The following is a 23786-nucleotide window of genomic DNA, read 5'->3' as shown; positions in this document are numbered from 1 at the left end:
GCATCCCATGAGTGCTGCCAATAGCTCCTAAGGCTTTTGCGCAAGAAATGCTTCAAATCTACTGCGGGAACAGCTGTAGAGGATGTGTTCCCCTTTCTTACAAGGGAAACGGCAGTTTTATCTGCAAGCATGTTGCCCTCAATGCCTCTGTGGCCTGGTACCCAGCATATTGTGACACGTTGGTTAGATGTATATGCTGTGCACAGCACTGAATAGAGCTCACTGAGCACAGGATTTTTGTGTTTACGAGGAGAAGTTAACGCCTTTGCTACGCTTAAAGAGTCAGTGAATATAACAGATTTTGAAACTTTGTTTTCATTATATGCTTTCCTGCACACAACAGGGCATGAGCCTCAGCGGTAAATATGCTTGTTTCGGGATGAATTTCACCGGATTTGGAAAACGAAGGACCGATTGCCGCATAGGACACGCCAGCATGCGACTTTGATGCATCAGTAAAAAATTCCGGGCAAGATTATTTCGATTGAAGTTCACGAAAGTGCATTCGGATATGTACTTCCGGAGCATGCTTCGAGACCTCAACAAACGATATGTCGCAATCTATAAGTTGCCATTGCCACGGCGGTAGCGGCGTTGCTGGAGGCATTACATGATACTCAAGCAGTGGAACACCGCTTTCTTCGCCGAGTTTCCTCACCCGCAGTGAGAAGGGTAAAGAAACACTCACTGGCACTCACTCGCACTCACGCCTTTCAAATGAGTGCAAGTGAGTGTGAGTGACTGCACTCATGAGTGAGCGCGCCGACCTATGACCGTCTGGGATCCACATAACGCAATATTAATGCACTAGAAATGACCCAGCGGAAAGCATTAAGTTTATTTTTTCTAAGAATCTTATAACCAACTCACCAACAACTCTCATGCACAATCATGGTATACAGACACCACAACGGCGGAAACTTACAAGGTTTAAATTTTATTCCTCCTCAAAAATAACAAGCTCTCGATACGATGATGATGATATGATTTATTGGCATTCCCTTTGAAACCTGGGCGGCGACAAATAGTCACCTAGCCTGCTTGATTTAATCAGGTATACTATACATGTTCTTTATCAAGCATTTTTGTATACCTCTCATTATTATTTTTCTTTTTCAAAAATTTACCTTGTACCGCTGCCTATGATTTTAAGAGATCAGGTCGTATCCATCTTTTCCCTGCTTTTTTCCCACCAGTACTCTAATCGTCTCTTGCTGATCTCTACGGCTGATCTGTTTATGTTTCCTTCCACTTTCAACCCAAGCGCTTCTGGGAGTTGCACGTTACCAACGCTTCACGCGGGGTGGATCCCGTCGCATTCCATCAGGATGTGCTGAGTGGTTTCTGGATCTTTACTGCAGCATACACATGTCTCATCTAGTTCCGAATATTTGTTCCGATATGTTTTCGTCCTTAGGCAACCTGCTCAAGCCTCAAAGAGCAAGGTACTGCCCTTTCTGTTATCGTACAGATTTTCCCTTCTAATTTATTTCTTCTCATTCTTGTAAATCTCCATGGTCCTTTTTGTTTCCATTATTTGCATCCAATTCACGGTCTCTATTTCTCTCACTTTCTTTCTGATGACTTCTGGTTGTCTATTTACCGTTTCGATTATCCTGTACTTGGTTGTCAACTTCCTTGACCTCTTCCTCTATTCTGTGTCCACGCTTTTCATGTAGAGATACTTGTGCACTTTAGCCGCCCATTTATTTTCATCCATGTTCCTGAGCCTTTCTTCAAAACTAATTTTGCTCTGTGCTTCTCTGACTTCAAAAGAGGCCCAACCCATGTCACCCTGCACTGCCTCATTTGTGGTATTACCGTGGGCTCCCAAAGACAACCGGCCTACTGATCTTTGGTTAACTTCCAAACCCGCCAATATATCCGATTTTAAGCATATAATGGCATTTGCGAATGTTAGCGATGGCACCATTACTCCTTTCCAGATTCCACGCTCCCCCTCATACTTATTGTGACCCCACAGTGCTCTGTGTTTCATTATTGCTGCATTCTGCTTCCCCTTTATTTTCAGATTGTCTTGGTGGTTGCTTGAGTAATTCTTTCCTTCGTTTATGTGTACGCCGAGGTACTTTATATTGCTTCACTATGGGTATTACTTGCTCTTGAATTGACACCACGAAGTTACTCGTGTGTTCATTAAAGATCATAATTCCTGATTTCTCTGTGCTAAACTTAAGACCTAGATTTGTCGCTGCATCCCCAGAGATATTCGCAAGCATCTGTAAATCTTTTTTATTGTCCGCTAGTAGCACAATGTCGTCTGCGTACATCAGTCCAGGGACCTTCTGTTGCACCATTTGTCCATTACGCATGCAGGATAAATCAAAACCTAATTCGCTCTTTTCCAGTCGTCTTCCTATACCCTTGACCTAAAGCGTGAACAACAATGGTGACAGAGGGCATCCTTCCTTGAATCCTTGGTGAATTTCCACCATTTAATTTCCTTTTCTACCTTCCCATACCACTTGTACTTGGTTGTCTCTATATATCACCCTCAGCAGCTCCACGAAATCGTCATCTGTGCCTTTGTATTGAAGGATATCCCACAACAATTCCCTGTATACGTTGTCATAGGCTCCTTTAATATCTAGAAATGCTATCCATAAAGGTCTTTTCTGCGCTACTGAAATCTCTATGCACTGAGTTAGTACAAACATATTGTCTTCTAAGCGTCTGCCTGGCCTGAACCCATTCTGTAGTTCCCCCAATACATCGTTTTTCTCCACCCACTTCGACAGTTCTAATTTTATGGCTTGCATTGCCATTCTATATATCACCGACGTTACTGTAACTGGCCTGTACGAGCTCGTCTTATCCTTATCTCCTTTGCCTTTGTAGATGAAATTCATCTTGCTTTCACGCCATCCAACGGGAATTTTCTTTGTCCTATTCACTTGCTCTATGGAATTAGTCAGCAGTGCCTTGCTTTTTGGACCGAGGTTTTTGATCAGCTGTATTGGGATTTCATCGGGTCCTGCTGCCGTGTTGTTAGGGCCATTTTCTGCTGCCTTTTTCCAATAAAATCTTTCTATGCTAAATTTTGATCTCTCAGGCCTCTCTGTTGTTGCTGGATCTGTTTTGTCTGAACTACGCTTTTTCTCGTGCCGAAGTTATCCCTAATAACGTCTGTGATGTACCGCATCGCATCATCTCCTTCGTGGATGTTACCGTCTTCATCCTTTATAGCCGTTTGCGAGTTTTTAGTTGGAGCTTCGAGTGCTTTTATATGGTTCCAGAATCTTTTTGGAGCGCCTTTGTCTCTTTTGTGCATGTTATGCACCCAGCGTTCACTTGCGCATTTAATTTTCTCTTGCACGAGCTCACTCTCAACCCTTTTCTTTTCTCGGTATGTATTCCATCTAAGGAGCACCTCTTCTTGTAATCCCGACTTTTTGGCTTCTCGATGAGCCCTAGATGCGTCTTTACGCTCTTCTATAGCTTGTTTTATTTCCTTGTTCCACCACTTACGTGGTTTCCTCTTTCCAATCAAACAATTGTTTTGCCGTGTCCGCCTTATTTCATGCTGCATAACGTCCACCAGTTCCTTATATTCCCAGACTGCTGTAGGAAAATCCTCAATTTTCTTTTTTTGTGAATGTTATACACCCAACGTTCACTTGCGCATTTACCCCGCAGGGGCGTCTGCGTCAGCAGGCTTTTGGTGTGTTGCGACACCACGTATCCGAGCACACGAGGTTTGGACCCTCCCGCGTCTAAACGTGCGCGGCTTAGCCGTGTCCGGGGAAAAAGGGATCCTGGAGGTTGAGCCGAAGCCGGGTGTTTGGACCTTTATGGCCCCCCGGCGGAGTCAATACACCTCTTTGGCCTCGGCTTCACGTAGACGGCACCCCCGGACTGACCCACCCGGGCGAAATCGGTAGTTGCCTTTTCCTGTCTCTCTCTCTCCCTCCAACCTTCGTCTTTCTCTCTCACTTTCCATCTCTCCTGTCCTCTCTTCACTTCGTTTTACTTCCAATTTTCCAGGCAGCAAGGGTTAACCTGGTGTAGTTTATCCATCCTTGGGTCTATTATATTAGGTTATAGTGGCTATGTACAGCTGGCGTCTGCATCTCTTTCGGATCTTGTAGCGTCCCCTTGTTGGGCTCGGTGGTGGGCGGCTGGCATAGTTACCCAAATCATTGTTACCTTATGGCTTTATCGTCATTCCCCCGACTCCGTGATCACTCTCACAAACGAGGGCGCATCGAAGATATTTTTCAATTCTATGGCAACCGAACAAAGAACTTTCCACGTTTCACGTCATCCATTCTGATAAACTTGAAAAGACGGTGAGAATGATCTCACCCTTCCTTGTCTCGAAATCTCTAACCGAAGTTTTCGGTCCAGGTTACAAAGCACCGAAAATGGCCAGTGGTGATCTGCTACTCGAGCTCTGTGATCAGAAACAACATGAAAAACTGCCCAATCTAGTGTCCTTAGGGGATGTTTCATAACAGCAACCCCCCACCGTACTATGAATACCACCCGCGGCGTCGTATCCGATACTGATTTGTTGGTGCTATCCGACGCTGAACTCCTGGAGGACTGGAGTGATCAGAACGTCATCAGTGTCAAACGAATTAAGATGAGGCGAGATGGAAAAGAAATTCAGACCAAACACCTAGTACTTCCTTTCGACTCAAGTGTTCTGCCCGAGTCCATCGAGACCGGGTACCTCAAGATTCGAGTTAGACCATATGTGCCAAATCCTCTCAGATGCTTTAAGTGCCAAAGGTTCGGTCACAGTTCGCAGAACTGTCGAGGCCGCACAACTTGTGCCAAGTGTAGTGACAATGAACATTCCTCTGAAACATGCCAGAACACTCCACACTGTGTCAACTGTGATGGCGAGCATGCCGCATACTCGCGGTCATGCGCGTCTTGGAAGAAAGAAAAACAAATTGTGACAATCAAAGTAAAAGAAAATATCTTATTCAAGGAGGCACGCAGGCGGGTGTCATACCCAGGGGCGGATCCAGGTTTTTCTGATGGGGGGGGGGGGGGGGGTCAGCTTCTGTCAATGATGATGATGATGATGATGATGATGATGATGATAGTAGCCTTTCTTATTTACCAAAATTTACCGTTTTTGCTCACGATAAACCCGCGTTTTACACGGCTAGAGCAACACCTGTAGCCCTCCGTGATGGCTCAGTCAGCTCAGGCGTTGAGCACGCGATCGCGGGATCAAATCCCGGCCGCGGCAGCCGCATTTCGATGGAGGCGAAATGCAAAAACGCCCGTGTTCTGGCGTTGTAGTGCAGGTTAAAAAACCCCAGGTGGTCAAAATTAATCCGGAGCCTTCCACTACGGCGTGCCTCATAATCAGAATTGGTTTTGGCACGTAAAACCCCAGGAAGAGGGAGAAGACCTGTAGCGAAGCCAGGCATCGGTTTCTCCGAGCTTATAGGAAAAGGACGTTACTCAATACAACCATGTGCTTGGCGGCTGCGCCTGATAATACAAGGTGTTCAAAACTAAGCTTTATGGTTTTCTTAAAATTAGGCACTGGGAGGCACGCGAAGACAACCTGTGCAAATAAGTTACGTGGCTAAGGGGGCACAAAGTGAGATGATAATTATCGCTGTGAGCAGCCCAATTAACTAAAATTGAACAATTATTTTTGGTTTACGGCAGTAAGTGGGTATGTTTGTATTGAAAACTTAGAGACAGTCGTGTTTCTAAACAGTATCAGTCGGAAGAATTATTCTAGCGTGTCCGTGCTCCGAGATATCCGACTCCAAATTTCAATTGTCGTACTGCGCAGAATAATCGAGTCGACGCGAGAGCGGTTTATGCTTTTCGTTGCTGTGGAAGGGAGGCATTTTGGACATTTTTAGGGCATTGACATCTTGATGGGTGGAATGTTGTCATGCGATTTCTGCATGACAACACCAAACTTAAAGCGGCAGTATGAAATATTCGTTCGCATAGCTAAAAAGGTTTGTGCTGTTGATGGTGCAGTTGTTGCTCTTGATTTCAGTAAATCTTACAATACTTGGAAATCCGCAGTCTCTTTATTTGCGTAGCCCAGACAAGGACCATGCCCGGTCGTCTAGTCACCATTACCAATGGTGACTAGACGACCGCGTACGCACGCGTACTGCCCTCCGGCTTCTCCGCTCGCGCCATTATCTCCGCATGGCAGCTGCCGCCATCTTTACCGGCTGCGCGGTCGCGTGTTAAGACAGTGGTTACGGGTTCTTAGATTTTTTTTTTCATTTCGCCAGCCGTGAGGGGAAGGTGGACAGTTATGATCTTTGCCAATGCCTCCGCCCCGTTGTCAGACTAAACGCCGCACGCAACAGCCGCGTGACATCAGGGAGGAGCTTTGTGCCGATCCTCACTCTCTTGCATGCGTAATCATGCGAACGACAATTAAAATTTGGAATTGGATATCTCGGAGCAAAGACACGCTAGAAGAATTCTTCCAAGTGAAACTGTGTAGAAACACGACTGCGTCTAACTTTTGAATACAAACACACACACTTACTGCAGTCAATAAAAAGTTAATTATTCAATTTTGGTTAATTGGGCTGCTGACAGCGATAATTATCATCTCACTTTGTGTCCGCCTGGCCACATAACGGATTTGCGCAGGTGGTCTGCATGTGCCTCCCAGTGCATAATTTTAAGAAAGCCATAAAGCCTTATTTTGAACACCCGGTATATCTAGCCTGTATTGTTTCTTAAAATAAAATTTGGGATGATCTTTTTCAGGTTCGTTATAAATGCGTAAGCACGGGTCCGTCTTTGGAGTTCTGTTGGGACACCTTGATTTCCTTAAGGATATTCTTTGTGTTCGGTTGAGACACCTTCGTTTGCTTTGGAGGACTAACTCCCGTATTCTCAAACAGCCCTCGACTCGAAGCTCTTACAACACTCTTCCTTGTTGAGCACAGCGCCGCTTCTCAACTGATAAAGACGCGACAATTCTCAAGAATTCCCGTGAATGATCATGAAGCTCAGTGACCACTTCTGTGGAGGGATGGCGGTGCCATCTTCTCTCTTGAGTCGTGGTGGTGTGTTGACTAGAGGAACGTTCTTGAATACGGGCGTAACGCTCCGCTCCAACGCAGCAACCACTACGCTGGTTGTTTACGATATGCGAATCACCGCGTATGAACACTCACGACGCCACCTACAAGAATAACGATGTGGCGTAGTAGCCGAGAGCGCGAGCCAGCGTCTTCATGTTTTGTTTCCCACGCGACGTCATCCTTTTACACAAGGCGCGCATCTGCTCCAGTTTCTCTAACCACGCGACGCTGGCGTTTCTCTAACCGCCCGCGCACTGGCGTTGGCCGCTGACGTCACGCTCCCCCACTTCGCAGCCGCGGCTCTAGGCTTCGCCCCGCTCCGCGAGAACGCCCACTCGGATAAACGGATCCGGCGGGCTTGAGCCTCCTATGCTTAATGTAGGACAATAAAACTGCGAAGTTACAGTTTGTAGCGTACGAACGGCACTGTTCGGCAACTTGTAGCGTACGAACGGCACTGTGCTCGTACTGGATATTGTCAACGTGCAACTGTGATCACAATGAGTGCTACAGTTAAAGAAAAGTTGCATATGCGTAGTTCTTAGTTTAGCTGTTAGTTGTTATTATTTATATATGAACACTTCAGGGACAGATCTCTTTCATTAAGCGGGCTGGTCGCGGAACCGATGACAGCCAATGAGGCAACCGTTGACACCCCAAGGGGAAACTAAGTTAATCAGGCGCGAAGGCGCTCGAGCGGACCTTGGCGTGCTTGGCAAAAGGGACGTCCCCTTGTTCATTCGACGCCACCGACGGGACCAGTAAGGCACGGCAGGCGCCAGGAGGTCCAAGGTGTTCATGAGAAAAAATAACTACGGCAACTTCCCGACACCACACTCCTACGGAATACAACTAAGCTTGTGAGCGAGCTAGCTTTACTTCTACATGGCTGATACCACTGGTACTCACGAAAAATACTTGTGAAGAATGCTGGTGGCCATATTTTTTGCGACAGGGCCATCCCCCTGTCAGCGAGGGGGCGATGCAGAAATCTGAGGGGGGGGGGGGGGGCAGGACATCTGGACATCCCCCCTGGATCCGCGCCTGGTCATACCTGCCGAAGAGCAGCTTTGCCGACGTGGCGCGTCAGGGGGCAGCGTCGCAACGGCTTCCGGTGGCTGTCCGGCTCACACGCAGTAAGCCGCCAGCAACGCCATCCACCCCCTCGGCGGCTGCAGCTAGCGCTGCTCCGCCAAGTCACAAGAAGGGGCCATCGACCTCCGGGCTGGTGGCCTCAAGGGCCTCGTCCCTCGAGACGAGGCCTTCCCGTCACACCAACCGCTCGCAAGAGCGTGTGTCCAGCGCCTCGCAAGAGGCGATGGACACCACAACCGGCCAGACGGCGCTCCAAGCGCCTCAGGAGCGGCGAGAATCCCGTGATCGCTCCAAAAAAGAAAAAGCCCGCATCACAGGGCCCGACAAGGGCTCTGTAAGTTAAGTTAGTCTCTTTCAAACACACAGCACAAAAAAACACTTTCAACATGAATACACAACTAATACAATGGAACGTCAGAGGACTCCTACGCAACCTCGATGACGTCAAAGAAATCCTACACAAGTTTAATCCGAAGGTGCTGTGTGTTCAAGAAATACACCTCAAACATACACAAACAAATTTCCTCCGGCAATACGCCATTTTCCGGAGAGACCGAGAGGACGCGGTGGCGTCGTCCGGTGGCGTAGCTATAATAGTCGACAGAGGGGTGGCCTGTCGGCAACTACTCCTCCGAACCCCCCTTGAGGCAGTTGCTATCCAAGCAGTGCTGGTTGATAAATTGGTGGCCATTACGTCTGTATACATCCCGCCGAGTTATCAGCTCTCTAGGGCAACATTTCAGAGCTTCATAGATGAGCTTCCCCATCCTTACGTAGTCGTCGGAGATCTAAACGCGCATAGTACACTGTGGGGCGACTCTCGTTGTGATGAGAGAGGACGGTTAATAGAAAACTTCCTATTCTCCTCAAGTGCCTGCTTGCTGAACAAGAAGGAACCAACATACTACAGCGCTACACGCAAAACATTTTCCGCCATAGATCTTAGCATAGTGTCTGGCACACTTCTACCGTATCTGGACTGGGAAGTCATTAATAACCCCTATGGAAGTGACCACTTTCCTATCGCTTTAAACCTTACAAAGCAGGCTGAATGCCGTGCATACGTTCCTCGATGGAAAGTCGATTCAGCTGACTGGGCGCGCTTTCGCGAAATAACACATTTGCCCTGGGACGATGTCCGTGCACTTGGTATTGACGATGCAGTAGCATACTTTACAGCGTTTGTAATTGATGCTGCATTAGTATGCATTCCCCAAACAAACGGATCACCTTCGAAACGACGTATACCATGGTGGAATGAGGAGTGTAAGGAAGCGCGGAAGAAGCAGAACAAGGCTTGGAATCTCCTACGTAACTCCCCCACTGCAGAGAACCTAATTAATTTCAAGGCGATTAAGTCGCAAGGAAGAAGAACACGCCGCCGTGCAAAACGGAAAAGTTGGCATGAATATATCAGTAGCATCAATTCGTATACAGACGAAAGAAAAGCATGGAATAGAGTAAACAAATTAAAAGGTCGGCAATCTCATCCTCTACCGCTAGTAAATATCCAGGGAGGTACCCTCACAGATCAAGCTGATTTTCTAGGTGCACACTTCGAACATGTTTCCAGTTCATCCCACTATTCTGAAACATTTTTAAGATATCAACGACAAGCAGAGTGACTGCCCTTAGATCGGAAAAGCACGCGAAACGAACCATACAATCACCCATTTAGCATGGCTGAATTTCAGGCTTCACTGAAAAGTTGCAACAAGTCTGCGCCAGGAACCGATGGAATAGTATATGATATGATTCAACACTTAAACCCTGAAACTCACAAAACACTCCTGTCGCTTTTCAATGCCATGTGGTCTGCAGGTCACATTCCGTCCGCTTGGAAACAAGCCATCGTAATCCCAATTCTACAAAGAGAACAAGGACCCCTCTTTTTCCGTCAGCTACAGACCCATAGCGTTGACAAGCTATTTGTGCAAACTCTGAGAAAATGGTAAACCGGCGCTTGATTCATTATCTTGAAGATAACAAAATACTAGATCCTCTGCAATGTGGATTCAGGGAAGGTAGATCTACTATAGACCATCTTGTCCATATGGAGGCGAACATCCGAGATGCCTTCATACACAAGCAATTTTTCCTATCAGTATTTCTTGACATGGAGAAGGCCTACGATACTACGTGGCGCTTTGGAATTCTCCGAGATTTGTCTGGAATGGGTATCCGCGGTAACTTGCTGAGCTTTATCGAAAATTATCTTTGCAGTAGAACATTTCGTGTGAGAGTTGGCAACGTCATATCACGGTCATTCACTCAGGAGACAGGTGCACCTCAAGGTGGGGTACTCAGCTGTACTCTCTTCATCGTCAAAATGAATTCTTTGCATACCGTTACACCGCGCACAATGTTTTATTCTGTATATGTGGACGACCTACAGATTGGATTCAAATCATGTAATCTTGCAATCTGCGAGCGACAGGTACAGCTTTGCCTAAACAAACTGCGTAAGTGGGCGGATGAGAATGGGTTTAGTCTAAATCCACAGAAAAGTACCTGCATCCTTTTCTCAAACAAGAGAGAAATATTACCGGATCCCGATATTTCTCTGAATGGAGAATGTCTATCTGTAAACTCTCAGCATAAATTTTTAGGTATAATCTTAGATTCCAAGCTCACTTTTATCCATCACCTGAAACATCTTAAAGAGAAATGTCTCAAAACAATGAACCTACTGAAACTTCTGTCCCGCACATCCTGGGGAAGTGACAGGCGTTGCCTTTTGAGCCTGTATAAGAGTCTAATACGATCGCGCCTTGACTACGGCGCAATAGTCTATCACTCTGCTGCGCCTAGTGCTTTAAAGATTCTCGATCCGGTTCACCATCTGGGTATCCGCCTGGCTACAGGTGCCTTCAGGACTAGTCCAGTAGAAAGCCTGTATGTTGAGTCCAATGAATGGTCCCTACATCTCCAAAGGACATATTTAGCTTTCTCGTACTTCCTCAAGGTAGAATAAAATGTTGAACACCCATGTCACTCACTTACTTGTGACGTATCCACTACCAGACTTTATCGTAACCGCCCAGCTTTGAGGACCCCTCTATTCCTGCGTTTGGAAGCAATGGCAGAGGAAACGGGTGTCCCACTTAGAGAAAGCCTACTAATGGCCCCTACTCGCTTTCCACCACCCTGGGAATGGCAGACCATCGAGTGTGATATCTCTTTTATACAAGTATCAAAACATGCACCTCGAGAACGTATCAGTTATCACTTCCTTGAACTTCAAGCGAAGTACTGTTGCGAAGAATTTTACACAGATGCCTCAAAGTCTCCATCTGGTGTGGCTTATGCAGCTCTGGGAGCGTCGTTTTTAGCATCGGGAGCATTAAATCCACACACCAGTATATTCACCGCAGAAGCATTCGCCATACTCACAGCCGTAAAACACATAAAGGAGACACATATCACTAAAGCTATTGTGTTCACGGATTCATTGAGTGTAGTTAGAGGCCTAATGAGCTTACAAAAACTTAAGAACCCTGTTTTTAATGAACTGTACTCATTGTTATGTGCAGCGTACATGTGCAACCAAGTCATTGTCATTTGCTGGGTACCGGATCACAGAGGTATTAAAGGCAATGAAGCTGCCGACGAAAATGCCACGTCAGTTGCCGTTAGTGACACGGATATAAATAAGCCCATAGGAGTCGCAGACCTCAAACCCTTCATACGACATCAGTTGAGGAAGTATTGGCAAAGCCAGTGGGATACTGAAGTATTAAATAAGCGCCACATGATAAAGCCAAAATTAGGGAACTGGAGATACGAAAGGACAGATAGATACAAAGAAGTACTTCTCTGCAGATTAAGGATAGGCCATACCTACGGCACCCACGCTCACCTACTGACTGGAAGCGAACCTCCAACATGTAGTAGATGCGGCAATAGTCTTACAGTTATACACGTTCTTCTTCAGTGTCCGGAAATAGATGCAGAGAGGAAAAAGTACTTCCCCTCCCTGTATCGTGAGCACGTACCTCTCCACCCAGCATTTTTTCTCAGCAATGAACCGCTTTTCAATTTTAACACGGTCTTAAACTTTTTAAGGGCACAGGGTAGGCCCTATAGCTCCCATGTATATTGATCCTTATTTGAGACCCATTTTCTCATCAACTACTGCGTGTAGCGCATTCGGGTTTGTTTCATTTGATTCGCGATCATGTCGTCTTGCAGTGGAACTAGAACTAAGATTATTTGTCAAACATCAACAGTTTCGCAATTTTTTTACTAACACAGCCAGTTTTTGTTGTTTTTTCCAAAGAAAACAATTCAGAGAAAATTAACTGTTGAGTGCATGTGTACCATTCTAGTTCAGTAGCTGTGCATAGGTGTCTACTTTACGCTGGCTGAAAATCAACGTGCTGTCATTTGAAGTTTTTATAAAAATGGGGCAAATGTAACAAACAAAAATTATTTCGAGATATTGAGGGTCAAAGACAAAAAAACATGTTCACTTCATTTTCTTTCAAAAACAAGATGCACTGAACCATTTGCCTAATAGCCACCAGCCACATAGTCATTGCCAGAGACAGCGTTTCGCTTCTCTGCTTGTTTTCTTGTTTCCCTGGCTTGTTTTGTCATGTGTTCGGCCTCTCTCTTGGCAAAATACAGTCGACAACGGTCCAATTCACCCAACCACATCACAGTGTTACGCACTGGTGATATGCCAAATGCCTTCAGGACGTTAACTCTTGCCATCCAACCTTCATTGAACATGAGCACAGTATCAAAGGTGGCAGTTTTGAGCATCTCCATTCCTAGGAACACATTTTCGGTGCGTGCTCCCACACGACATGGTTAAATGACTCATTAGCAATTTGTGTCTTGCCGTGTAAGCACTTTTTCAGCAGGTCTGGGTAGAACTGTTGGAATATTGGCTTAATGGCATGAAGGACTGGTGCAGGCAAGTATTCTTTGTGCACAAAAGGCTCCTGTGTCAATTGAGCCTTGTTGTATGCACACCAAGCGCCGGCTTCTTTTGGGCAGAGCCCATGACTTGGGTCGATATCCGTAGTCAACATGTGAAAATATGTTGCCCAAACAGCTTTCCACATGTTTTCCAAGTCTCCAGCGTTTCTTCTGATGGCTAAGCCATAATAGGTTTGTCTTTTGTCAATGCAAGTGTCAGTCAACCGCCCCCGTCCTGACAGACCTTTGCCATCAGATAGCTTTGTTGCCTTGCTTTCTTCAACTTTCTTAGCCTGGCACCCACTCTCTTTTGTACGTGCCCAATGCACTCTTCTTTCGTGATTTCCACAAAATTTACGTTTCGAAGAAGCATGAGCGATTGCTTGGTTTTGCTAGGTGAAAAAAGGGGGCGTGACCGCTCGTCACTTGGTTTCGAAAACCGGATCTTTTTGGCTCAATCAGAACGCGGAAAAACATGTGGGGTACTGGATATTCTTGAGGAAGGCCTGAGCATTCCAAATAAGTTCCATTCCAAAAAATTTTTTTTAAAATTTTGCCCTACCCTGTGTCCTTAAAAAAAACCGACATCTTAAAAATTATTTGGCCAGGTTATTTGTAGCACTACCTCCTCCTTGGAGGTTGTAGCTGCAATGTAAGCATATTTGTAGAACACGTACGTGCCTCACGACCCTAGCCTCCAAGGGTCCTGTTGAGGTACTAGTGCTACCATCTCCTATGCGCCTCGCTTAACCATCCATCGTTGGCAACATATTATGATCATAGCACATATAACTAATCATTGCCATTATTTTAGTACATTTATATTTTAAGCAATTTACAGAGACTTATTTTAGGCCCGTTTACAGCCGTGTTACGTTCCTTGATCCCATTAATAGTTCATTACACCATGTGTTTGGCGCTCTTTGGCCAGAACTGGCCCTTGCGCCATTAAAACCCATTAATCATCACTTGCGCATTTAATTTTCTCTTGCACGAGCTCACTCGCAACCCTTTTCTTTTCTCGGTATGTATTCCATCTAAGGTATTTCCTCTTCTTGTAATCCCAACTTTTTGGCTTCTCGATGAGCCCTAGATGCATCTTTACGCTCTTCTATAGCTTGTTTTATTTGCTTGTTCCATCACTTACGTGGTTTCCTCTTGCCAATCCAACAATTGTTTTGCCGTGTCCGCCTTATTTCAAGCTGCATAACGTCCACCAGTTCCTTATATTCCCAGACTGCTGTAGGAAAATCCTCAATTTTCTTCTCTATGTTGTTTGCGATCTCTGTTATTTGCTCGTCATTCACTTTTAAGAACTCTGAGGCTATTGGGTCATGTTCTGCGCTAGTATCTCGCCCAAACTTTAATGCTAAACGTCTATGATCGCTTCCCAGGCTATTTTTTCGATTTTCGTCTATTATCATTTGGTCTAGTTGTCCGTAGACCATTTCCGAGACTAAGGCGTAGTCGATACATGACTGCCTGTTTCCGCATTGCTATGTTACCTGTCCATGACACTTATTCTTCCTGTTAACTACTATAAGGTTCTGTTCATCACACAGATCCAGCACTAGAGAGCCGTTGTAATCAGTATATCCGTCTAAATCGTCCATGTGTGCATTCATATCTCCCACTAATATCACCTGGCCCGATTTACTGAACTCATTAATATCGCTTCTAATGCAATCAACTAATTTCTTATTTTTCTCTCTGCTATCACTACCTGTCCATAGATAAGCTACTCCCAGCCACGTCTTTTTACCTTGTCATGTGCCACTAATCCATGATTTCTCTTTACATCTCTCGTTTACCCTTTGCCACTTCAGACCTCGCCTAATTAGTACGCCTACGCCTCCGCCTTTCCTTGACCCGGTTATTCTGTTGCACCCTTCCCATACAAAATTGTGAATAACAGGTGGCTGCTCCAAATCTCTTAGATGCGTTTCGGTCAAGGCGTACACGCTAATCGCTTCATCATTCCGCTGCGTTTGAATTTCCAGCCATTTTTCGTGCTTGCGACCACCCTGCATGTTAATGTAGCAAATTTTACCTTCTTTATTCTTATCCTTTCTGTGTCTTTTCCTGACTCTTGGTCGTCTAATTCTGCCCTTTACTGGTGTTTCGCTACGTTCAATAATTAATCCTGCTTCCTGATTGCCTGGGGCCCGCCTAAAAAAGCTACAGGTCACGCTGCGAATCGACGTCCGACCGGTGTTGCTACCCTTTCGCTAAAATATATCCCGTCATGCACAAAAGCGCCTTCTCGGCCTGCTCGGTGCACTTCTCGGTTGATGTCAATGACCGTAAAATTCACTGCTTTAGCTAGAGTTCAAATTTTCCTGTTTACTGTAAGAATTGCCCTTTCAATTTAATAGCCCTGCCTTTCAACCTCTGGCACCGTGCACACCGCGATTTGCACTTCCTTTGAAACATTCCGCAGGTCGGTGACCCCTTTGGCTATTTGCGTTGTGATCCCTGCTCCTCGTCCGTGCAGTACGTCAATCACTCCGCCCATTATCACCACTATAGTCGGATACAATTTGCCCCTGAAAGGCGGATGCACACGAGCTGGCACCAATAGGCGCGCACTTTAGGTGACGTCATGAGCCGGACGGCCGGTGTCCCCGCCGACGGAGAACATGCCTAACATGGCCGCCCTCGCTTCGAACTGGGCCGAGTCGCGTCAGCTCTGTGCGTCTCCCTTCGTCAGAGTGAATTCGAATTGTTTGTGGTGGTCTGTCATGCCGGAAATATTATTGTGAGATTACGATGCACAATTTGTGCCACGTGCGTTTGTTCTGAGCCGTGAGCCGGGCGAAGAAAGATTGCAACGAACATCGGTGACGCTGCGCTGCGCTTCGTGTGGAAACAGGATCACGCGGCGACATACCGCTGCAAACAAACATCGTACGTGTTTGTTCCGTGGTGTTTTGTTTTCCTCCTAAGTGAAGTTACGACGAGGAGAGTTCGCCAAAGTCTGGTACCTACTGTGAGCGGCGGGTGTGTTTGTGTACTGTGCCCCTGTGTTTCTCGTCGGACGTGGTGAAGTGATGGAGCAAAACCATTATCAGGATAAATGAGAAAAGCGTGCGCGGATGAAACCAACCTGCGAGTTTCTCAACAGAAAATATTTGTGAAAGCAACCTCCAACGCAAAGATTCATTGCTGCCAGCTCAGCGTGCAAACGACCGATCGTTGGCAGCAGTGTGATAAGATAGCCGAGCGTCTAGCAGCGTCGTTCGAGTGTTGTGTAGCACCGTCGATTGATTGCTTTCCACCAATGCTAACAATCAGTGACTAACACGCGCTACTTGAGCGAATGTGATTGGATTGTTAACGGTCAGGCGTTTGGAAGCAGTTTTTGTTTCCTTAATGTCAGCCTGAATGCTAATATAAAATTATGACTGATACACTGGTGCCGTTGCAAGGGAGCTTGGCATGAATTCGCGTCGCTGTGTGGCTTAGAACTCTTTGCTCACTGCACGCGCCACCTGTAGAAAGCCTGCTGTGACACAATCGCGCATAATCTGTGCTGTCAGCGCTCGACTTGCTTTCCCACAACACAGCTTTGCGCTTTGTCGTGATATGTCACTACTAAAAAATTCCTATGACAGTGAAGGCAACAGAGCCAATATGTACATTAAAAAAAGTACGACAACGTAGGCACAGCTGCTTGTGAACTGACTCCTAATAGTTCTACTCGTGTCTGCGTTAAATGTGTGTGCGTGTTTTCTTGTGTGTTTCTGTATATTTGTTATTTTGCCCCTTTTTTGTATTTTACAGTTTAGTTTTCGCGCTCGCGTTTGTGTTCATGTGTGTGAATATGTGAGTTCTTCCGTGCGTGTATGTATTTATTCCTATTTCTATCCTTTTATTTTTGCATTTGTTCTTGTAAGCATGCTGCAGCCACGACTTTCTTTACAATTCCATTAACTCGTCTCATTCAAAGCACCAAGTCTTGTGAATAGCAGGGCTGGCCTCTTCGATGTCATTAAAGCCATTCTCTCTTGTCTACCTTGCCTCCTCAGTCTATCGCCTTACTTTGTTTTCTCCTACTATTATGACTTTGCTTCTTGTGCTGTTGCCGCAACGTGATTAACCAACTTGCACCAAAAGAAGTTCGATCAGCTGTGACAACAGAAACATTGACAGATACAAAATGTTAAAAGCATCACGTGGCTTTGCTGCCGTGTGCTGCCGTGTGCACCACATGAATGTGCTTTGGCATTCAAGCTGCTGACAGTGGCTGTCAGTTTCGTGTTGTCTGCTGCTATTTCACCACCACTGGCTATGACATGACTGTGATTTCCAGTGCAGACTGCTAACAGAACCATAAAGCGTGCTCTGAATACTGCTATTTCACTATGGGGCGTGTGAAACTCGACGGTGGCTGCCCGAATGAGTATTTTGAGCTCGCCAACGATGATCAGGGTTAACAATAGTGTTTCAATTCAGATATGCCAGCATTTAAATGTGTTTCTATGCCACTTCTTAAATCGAGCACAATGTGTGCAGGACGTTGCTTATCAGAATTGAACTTCTATTATAAGGAATATGCTATAAATGGAACTGCTTATTTATTTGAGAGGTCACGGAATGGATGGTTGGCTGTTGCGAACCCACCGGCAAAATTTTGGTAGCCCTAATAAGGGCTGTTCTTTTGTTAATAAGAAGCCTTTATGCTCCCGTCGGCTTCACTCTGACGAGTGTTACATCCCGCTCCATATGCGCGCCCTTTAACTACAATACTAACCAGACATCACCACTCTAAATCTTTAACTCCCTGCCAAACAAGAACTAGCGCTTTCAAATTTTCCTTTTTTTCCCAGTACTATTATAGAATTTAACGCTCTACCATTATCTTTGATAAACAGCCCTGACTCAGTATATCTGATTACTTTTGACCTGTAACTTTGGCAACAGAGATGTGAGCGTCGTGTTTGTTATCTTCTGAATGCTTGTATGATTATTTTTGTAATGTAATTAACCCTCCTGCTTGGGCCCGCATGGTCCTGCAGTATTTTGTAAAGAAACAAAATATTTGGAAACAAAGCTTAGCATGAGTGGAGGTCTGTCTGCGGCGGCTAATGTGAAACGCGATCACGCGTCACCGACGCATTGCATCTCGCGATCTCCCGATTAGCGAGGCAGTCTCGCCACACTTCGCTCCGTTTGCAATGTGCCGCACCAGACATATTATCTACGCCAACCATCATCATCATCATCAACAGCAGCAGCAGCCTAAATTTATGTCCACTGCAGAACGAAGGCCTCTCTCTGCGATCTCCAATTATCCGTGTCTTGCGCTAGCTGATTCTAACTTGCGCCTGCATATTTCCTAACTTCATCACCTCATCTAGTTTTCTGCCGTCCTCGACAGCACTTCCATTCTATTGGTATCCAATCTGTAACTCCAATGGTCAACGGATTACCCATCCTGTGCATTACATGGCCTGCCGAGCTCCATTTATTTCTCTTAATGTCAATTAGACTATCGGCTATCCCCGTTTGCTCTCTGATCCACACCGCTCTCTTCTTGTCTCTTAACGTTAGACCTAACATTTTATTGGGATAGTATTTATATAGACACTTCTGCCGGATTTCCGCCATCGGTGTCGCCGTGAGGTTCCGTATAAAGTCCAAGAGAGATAAAATCGTCGCCGCGCGCCGTATGCGCGAGTTAAAGCGCGCGGACGACGCGCGCTATCACGGAGAGCGAACGCACTGCGGAAAGCAAACGCGACTTCCGTCGCGCGAAAGGCCATGGGGGTATGGGACGGATGGAGGCGGGGCGACGCTGTGCTGCGGCACCAAAGGCGCATCTTGCAACCGGTCGCCTAGGGGAACTGGCCACTCAATCTCCCACGCGAAAGCAAGAAAGAGGGAAGGCAGCGCGGGAGGTAGGGTGGGGGGGCAGCTTCTTCTCTGCCAACAACTGCATTTGTATTTTGCCCGGCTGTGGCGGTCGCCCGCACCGTCTTTTAAAAGCGATCTTCACACAGCTCTGACCTTTGTATGCGCTGTGCATTCGCCGCTCAGTTTACGTTGAAGCGATAGACCGCACGAACCTTCGCTCGCTGCGCTGCGGTGGCTGCGCTTGCTGCCAGCGTTTTGACAGTCGTTGTCTGCGGTCATTGAGTGTGATCTATTCATGTTTGCTTGTGCGCGCTGAAACCACGCTTGTTAATTCAGTTAGTAAGCGAATGTGTCCAAGTTTATGCAGCCCATAAAACTACTATCCCTACTCCGAATAGCTATCTACCAATTTGCTATCGCAATTGATGCTTCGCCTTTCGATCGTTCTTTGTGCGTCCTTAAATAGTTCTCGAGCTTCTTTGTTAACCTCCCAGTTTTTGCCCCATATGTTAGCACCGGTAGAATGATATTGCTACACGCGTGTGGTATTTGGTTGCTTGAACGAGGCGCGCGGGTGCCATAACTCGAGAAAAGAAGAGGAAGAGCGAGCTGGGCTCGCGCTGTGAATCTAACCGGTCAGCGCTGCAACCACTTGTTGTGAATACAACCTGTAAATAGTTGGTAGTCTTACTGACTCGTCCTTCGCGTAGCATTCTGGTGGAGGTGGAACGTTCCCCGCCCTCACCACGGAGCTCCGCCCTCACCACGTTCCCCGCCCTCACCACGGCCGCACCATCGTCTTCTGAGCCATGGCTTCCGAGTGAAACACCTCGTCGCCACCTATACCTGCGGCGCCAACCACAACGTAGGTTACGGTTCCTAGTCTCCGTGATCCTGGGACATTCTCCGCCCAAAATGGCGTTGACGTCGACGCTGGCTCAGCATGTATGAGCGTATTAAGGCCCAACCACAAGGAACGGATTTCCGACGGATTTTCGGCGTCGGCGCCGGCCGGCGGCACGCGGCGTGGACGCTCATTGACGGCTCTCAACCACAAGAGACTCTCGGCGTCGACGTATTTTCAAGCGTGGCGCAATGTGGCCAGATCCTTGGCCCCGAATTTAGCCGGTCAGTTTTGCAAAATGTTGCGCTAACAGAACAATTGTTTTTACTAAGCAAAGACTTCTTGTACTTTTAAAACTTCATAAAAATTGTCCGCAGCTCTAGTGCAAACATATACGCTGGTTGTCTGTGCTGAAAAACGTAGCACCAGTCGCATAGCATGGATAGCATCACCAGCAGCTTCTGTTCCTAGCAAAAATACTTTCCGCTAGATAACGTGACGCGTAAATTCTACATTGTATGAAAAACTATATCCGCTGTCGAACTTTAAACACGAACGAGAGCTCCGATACTTGTCGAGCTCAGCTACAGTGCACGGCTACCGGCGGCAGACGACCGGCTCGGTTGTGCCCGCATCACAGCCGACGGCGCCGCTAATATCAGCGCATTTTCTTCTTTGTGTATAATTATAGCGAAGAGCGACAACAACGGTGAGAAAATATCGTGGCTGGTGCGCGTCGGTGATTCATTCCGAAGCGCCGTCAGCTTAAGCTTTCGAGTGAGCCGGAGAAGGCCTAGCGACGATATCGGCGCCGCCGAACGATCAGCGGCGGTGAGGCTGCCGTCGGTGCCAGGGTGACTGCCCCTCGGTCACTGATTGGCCACTTCGCTGTACATCTGCAGCACAAATGGGTCCCGGTCCCATCCTGTCTACGGCAAGGAAATCTCGCCGCTCGCGAGCGAAACCACCGTCAAAGGGCGACCCGCGAACGGCGTACGGCGAGTTGGCGTGCCGGTAACGTGGACGGGCCTTATAAGTGTGCACTTCGGCGTTCCTTGCATGTCCCTGTCTGGAAAGAGTATACATCATTATCCATGATACCGTACAAAGCTGCACCACTTGCAATGGCCGGAGCACGCGCGAGCGATCGGCTGTTTGGGACGCAGACGAGGCACAGGCACTCGCGGACGACAACGCCGGAAGCTCGCTTTTTAAATGGCCTCCGAGCTCACTCACATGGCACGGTGCACCATCTCGGAGGCTATATTTTGTTTGTCCCCTGCGTCTACCGCCACTTCCGCCGTCAGCGCTGCAGTCTGGTCTGCTCTAGGGTGCCTCGATGTCCTCCTCGCCCGGGCGAGGAGGACATCGAGGCACCCTAGTCTGCTCGGTCTTGCGGCGCCGACCGGCGGCGCATTGTTCTCCACGCCGCCGGCCGCCGTCGCGTGCCGCCGGCCGGCGCCGACGCCGAAAATCCGTCGGAAATCCGTTCCTTGTGGTTGGGCCTTTAGACGAAGCCACCACTGGGACCCTACCATCATGCTAGCAAATGTGATCTTTTATCTGGACGGGACACCGCGTGTCTGATTTCGCACCCATGAGGTTGAGCTATCCAGCTGGGACACTTTGAAAGAGAGGCTTCGCGACCTATTTGGGAACCCGTCAGGTCGCCAACAGGCTGCGCGAAAAGAGCTTGCTGCCCGCATCCAGTCGTCGACAGAATCGTATGTCTCCTATATATAGGAAGTGCTCGCACTTTGCGGGAAAGTCGACGAGCACATGACCGAGGTTGACAAGGTGGGCCATATCCTAAAAGGCATCGCGGACCACGCCTTCAATTTGCTGGTCTATAACGACGTTTCTACTGTCGACGCCATCGTCAAAGAATGCCGCCGCTTCGAGGTAGCCAAAAGCCGCCGCGTCGTCCCACAGTTTTCCCGGCTCCCAAACACCCCTGCCACGTCCTCTTGCTCCGCTCTTCCTGCCACACGATCATTTCAAGAGAACGTCACGCGTATCGTTCGCCGTGAGATTAGAGTTTTAGCTTGTCCGGTAATCGGGTAAACGCGAGCGGACCGGGCGTTGGGGCGGTTTGCCGGAACCGTAAACGTGAGCGGCCTGTATGGTGCTACCACCTGGTGGCGCAGAATTAAAACATACAAAAACAGCTAATATTTCAGTAACGAAGTGTATTCTACCTCGCTGCTGGTGTGAATGTTCGACAGTGGCGTAATCGTGTTGCCGCCAAAAATTTACACCAGCAGAGATGTAGAATACACATGGTTACTGCAATATTAGCTGTTTTTTGTCTGTTTGATTTCTGCGCCACCAGGTGGTAGCACCATACAGGCCGCTCACGTTTACGGTTCCGGCAAACCGCCCCAACGCCCGGCCCGCTCGCGTTTACATGATTACCGGACAAGCTAAAACTCTCTATTGAAGCGGCGAGTCCGGCCCCCCTTCATCCACGACCCCTCGACGGTACCTTTGACCCAGCGGCCCCTACTATTTCCTTTATACAAGCAGTTGTGCGGCAAGAAATTGCAAACCTTGGAATCCCTACCGCCTCCTCTGTCTCCTGACCTGATTCAGCACCCATTCCTATGTCCACAACCTTTAATGACCAGTATTTCGCTCCCAGACCACGGAATCCTGCTGAATGGCGTACACCTGACGACAAACCGATCTGATTCCGCTGCCACCGAGTTGGTCACGTATCCCGCCACTGCCGCACCACCTGGATGCCGCCGTACTGGAGCTCATTCCCTGCTCCTCGCCCATACGCCGACACTCGCCGTTACTCACCTCGCCGTCCGTACCCTACTTCTGATGCCCCTGACAGCCGCCCCTCCGGGCGATCGCCGTCGCCTCAACGCCGTCGCTCCCCGTCACTCCAACCTCGCCGCTTTTCCTTGCCAAACCGCCGGACGGAAAACTAGGCCATGCAGCTCTTGGAGGTAGTGCTGCATCACGTTCGTCCTGTCCAAATCCTCCATTGACGCTCCTCACGAATACGAACCTAATTGAAGTAGACGTAGATGGTGTCCCGTTGACAGCATTGATTGATACTGGAGCCCAAGTGTCCATAATGAGCGCTAACCTATGTCGTCGCCTCAAATAAGTTCTTACGCCTGCCGTCACTCGAGCGGTACGCGTCGCCATTGGCCCCACTGTTGCCGTCTGTGGTATGTGCACTGCTCGCGTAGGAATTGCTGGCCGCCAAGTTCCAGTCCTGTTCACCGTGCTGACCAGTTGCCCTCGTGACCTAATCTTCGGGCTCGACTTTCTGACGACGCATTCTGCCCTCATCAACTGTTCCACCGGTACGCTGTGCCTCGAGCTTCCTCTTCTTTCCGACGTTCGCCCCGAACAACCGAACACCCTATGCACTACAGCGTTTGTTCGGTTACCTCCAAAAGCCCTAAACTTCGTCGAATTGGTCTCAACGGCAACCGGGCCTGATGGCGACAATGTCGTCGCCCCTATTCCTGATGTCCTCCTGTCGCGCGACATCTCTGTGCCACACTTCGTCGTTACCCTTGCCGCTAATCGGATGTGTCTCCCCGTTATCAATTTTGGCTAGACGAAGCAAGTGTTACCTGAAGGCATAGCGGTGGCCACGCTCCGGTCAGTGACAGACGACCACGTCACTGCTTTTGCAGCCGACGCGTCTCCAGATCCTCCTGGTTACCCGCAGGATGCCTTGAACCTCGACGGCCCATTACGTCCCATGGTCGCTCCGGACCTCGCCCCTGACCAAGCAGCCGCCCTATATCGCCTTTTGCTTTCTATATACCGCGACATATTTGACATTGACAATCGCCCACTTGGTCAGACGTCCCTTGTTAAGCATCGGATAAACACTGGTGATGCTGTTCCCATTCACCGCCGACCGTATCGCGTGTCCACGGCAGAGCGGAAAGTTATTCAGCAGGAAGTAAACAATATTCTCGCCAAAGGCATTCTTGAGCCCTCGTGGAGTCTTTGGGCGTCGCCGGTTGTGC

Source organism: Dermacentor silvarum, chromosome 10 (assembly GCF_013339745.2).
Source record: "Dermacentor silvarum isolate Dsil-2018 chromosome 10, BIME_Dsil_1.4, whole genome shotgun sequence".
Lineage (NCBI taxonomy): Eukaryota > Metazoa > Arthropoda > Arachnida > Ixodida > Ixodidae > Dermacentor > Dermacentor silvarum.
The sequence above is the reverse complement of the archived record's forward strand: the minus strand, read 5'-3'. Positions refer to the sequence as shown.